Genomic DNA, 3,473 nt, shown 5'->3' with positions numbered 1-3,473 from the left:
TCTGAATGAGCTTTTCTATCAAATCAAGCCACACGAATAATTCAGAGGTTTCATTAAATGCCTGTTCTAGAAATGAAACTTCTCTTCAGGATAAAACTTCAAAATGTAACTTTACAATGGAAGGTGTATGAATCTTCTGATTATAGCACTCTTCTTTTTATGTTTTAAGTAACTCATCTTCTGTTCATAGCTCAGTGGGATTCAAAAAGCTTTTATTTTTTCATCACTATTGATTCACGTAAACAATAATCTTTTAAAAATCTATTTATTTATTTTTGATTTTTTGTGCAGCTTGCCAGTACAAGCAGTAATCTTATGGTATATTTATTACTTACTTTTTTCCCCCTGCTAACTTTCCTACCCTCCATTTGTCTTTAGAATTCTGGGTTCTCCTTTAAAGAGAGATGAAGTTCATTGTCTCTTGTGGGTCATTGTCAAGAACTGCTTCGAGCTTAAATGAACAGAGGAATTGGGTCACTTTTTATTAAGCAGACAGACTTGTAGACATTTTCTGGAATCAGAGCTGTGTCAGTTAATGAACTGAAGAGAAGCTCCTGTTTCACTGGTATCTTGACAGTTCACACAAAATAATTAACAGCATAGCTGTTTTATTAACGGACTATCTTGCATTCAGAGTGTTGTCATTGCTTACTTCGAAAATTTCCAGAGAGGAAAAGTGTGTAATTTGTTCTATGTAATGGGTATTCACTGACCGAAGGAAATAACGGGGTTCAACTTTACTAATATAGGTCAGGGTGTCTCAATCTAGGTATTGCTAACATTTTGAGTCCAATAATGGTTGCGGGAGGATTGACCTGTGTAGGATATTTAGCAGCATTCCTAGTGTCTACCCAGCAGATGCCAGTAGCACATCCTCCTCCTCCTCCCCTCCCAGTTGTGACAATGAAAAATGTCCCCAACTGCCAAATGTCCTCTGGGGGGCAAAATTACGGTGGGTGAGAACCACTAACTTAGATCAATATTTAGATTTACCCTGGAAACTGAAGCAGTCACATTTATGTTCTGTAAAATAGAGCTTTGTGAGGGTCAGTCTCTTTCCTATCCAACAGCGATGACAACAATGTCAGCAAAAGCAGCAAGAGCCACCCGTAGGCTGAGGAGATGGAAAGAATATTTGGTGGATATAAGCCAACCATCAGGTACTATCCTAGGCCTTTTAAGCTATTTTATTTGATCTTTTTAATAGCCCTTGTGAAGAGAGGCTTGTCATTCTCAGTATACTGCCCTGGGAATTGAGGCTCAGGGTAATTAAAGCAAATATCTGACAGGTGGTGCAGTTGGGATTAAGCTGCTAGCCCCGTCCCCAGACTCCTGTTCTTTCCATCTCATTCTACTGTACTCTTGTACCATCTTTTTCTGCAGGTTCCACTGTTTCTGTTAATGATGACATGGCTCACGACAAAGCATTTAAGCTGTTTTAATTTTAATTTTTTGTGTGATTTGTATACATTAATAAAAGTATTAGCTCTACTTCAAATGAAATAGTTTTCTTTTAAAAATGATTATAGTAAAATGGGAGGGGAACGTTCTTTAAAGTACATCTACTCTTCACAGAATTCTAATATCGTTTTTTTCTTAGCTATGGGTGTTGTTTCTGTCTCCCTCCCCTCTCTCCCACACACCTAAATTGAAAATCACACTAATAAATGTACAAGTGTCTCAAAGGTATTCACTCCAACAATTGATAGTGGAGAAAATAAAATTCTCCTATTATATACTCCTTAACTCCCAAATTACAAGAAATTCTTTTTTAATAACAATATTTGATAGATTTAAATTGAGTTCTTTTCTTTGTTTCCTTTGAGAGAATCTCTTTGAGAGAATGGTTAGTAAGTACATGTAAAAACTAAGAGGGGCAAAATTCTCAGCTAAAGGTATGACTGTCAAGTTTGAGATTTCTATTTGATCGCCAAGGAATGCAGTTTATTACTTTTAGTACAGACATGTAGAATTATATTGCTTTGTAATAAATATAAGAATGGATGGCATGTATTTTAGGAACTGTTAATTAATGCCCATGCTCAGATCAGATAATTGTTAAGTACAGAAAAATTTAAATAAAGGAAAAAAGGAGATCCATAGATAAAATTGGAAACCATAAGCATTATTACAAACGGGCCACTGTGATTTTTTTTTTTGTATCAGAATTCTGGGCTTTCTCCCAGTGGTAGCTATGTCAAACATTGGAACATCAGAAACAGTTGTTGCATGTTTTTTTCTCCATGATTTCCAAGGATTTTATCTATTACAAAGGGTGGGTTGGGTATAGGTAGTGATAGGGGCTCTCCGAAGCCTAATCTTTAGCAATTTATTCTGTCTCTTGGAAGGAAATAGGCACTATGTCACACTCATTAAATACTAAAACAGAGGATGTGAGGAAACCCAGGAATATCGTATAGGCCAGGGTTTCTTAAAGTTTCAGACTAAAGCCACCACTTGTCTCTGTATTGCCCAGATGTCTGGCCTCACCAGAGATGTATTGAATCAGAGCCTTTGTGGATATACCTGGAAGTTTTCATTTTAAATAATATTTTCTTGGTGATCCTTATGCATATTAAAACTTAAGTATACTTAAGGTTTGAAGTTCTGGGGTCAGAACTTTGAAGTGAGATTTACACACGCCAGGAAATGCACCAAATCATTCATTGGGGAGCAGAAAGAAAATCAAATTTCATGTATAAATTTTTTTTCTTAGTCTTAAAGTTTTTTTTTTATATTTGTCTATGTTTTATGGTAGAGAGTGCAGTGGTACATATATTGAGGGTGTGTGCTTAAATATGTCTTTATGATAGGGAGTCAAACACTGATTCTCTTGCCTTCAGCAAAACTCACTTATGCTATCTCAGTTATCTAAATTAAATAAACTGTAAGAAAATGACAAAAAAGAAAAAAAGGAAACTAACTTTAAGAGGTCTTTCGAGACGGGATAATTCCCTTGGCTTTCTGTTGGAAATTCACTGCCTACCTCTACCTTTTCTGTTTGTTTTCCTCCCCCTCCTAAAGAGCAGAAAGGCTCTTGTATTTGTCAGTGGATGAGAGTCATCCTAGGAACTCAAGACCACTGACTCTAGTCTCTTTTAAACTATTTAATTTCAGTTTTGTTAGAGCCTTCATTTTCCTGCTCTTTTCTTTAGTTGTCCTGACAGTCTTATAATCCTTCTCCATGTGTCTATGTACTTTTAAAAATAATATTATCTGGATTGCTGTATTGGGATTATTATTTTATTTTATTTCACAAAAGAGAATTTCTCAAGATGTTTCTGATCTTTTTTCTGAACACCTGTGTTCCAGGAGGAGGAGTCTGGAAGATGTGAATTACCTTTATATGTACAGCTCCTCGGGGCTTCACCCTCTCCTGCCAGGACACACTCAGTCTCCAGCAAGTCACCAAACACCTAGCTTGGGGTGGCAAATCATGGCCTGCTGTGTGTTTTTTGTAAATGAACTTCTGT

Source organism: Galeopterus variegatus, unplaced genomic scaffold (genome assembly GCF_000696425.1).
Source record: "Galeopterus variegatus unplaced genomic scaffold, G_variegatus-3.0.2 Scaffold3181, whole genome shotgun sequence".
Classification (NCBI taxonomy): Eukaryota; Metazoa; Chordata; class Mammalia; order Dermoptera; family Cynocephalidae; genus Galeopterus; species Galeopterus variegatus.
The sequence above is the reverse complement of the archived record's forward strand: the minus strand, read 5'-3'. Positions refer to the sequence as shown.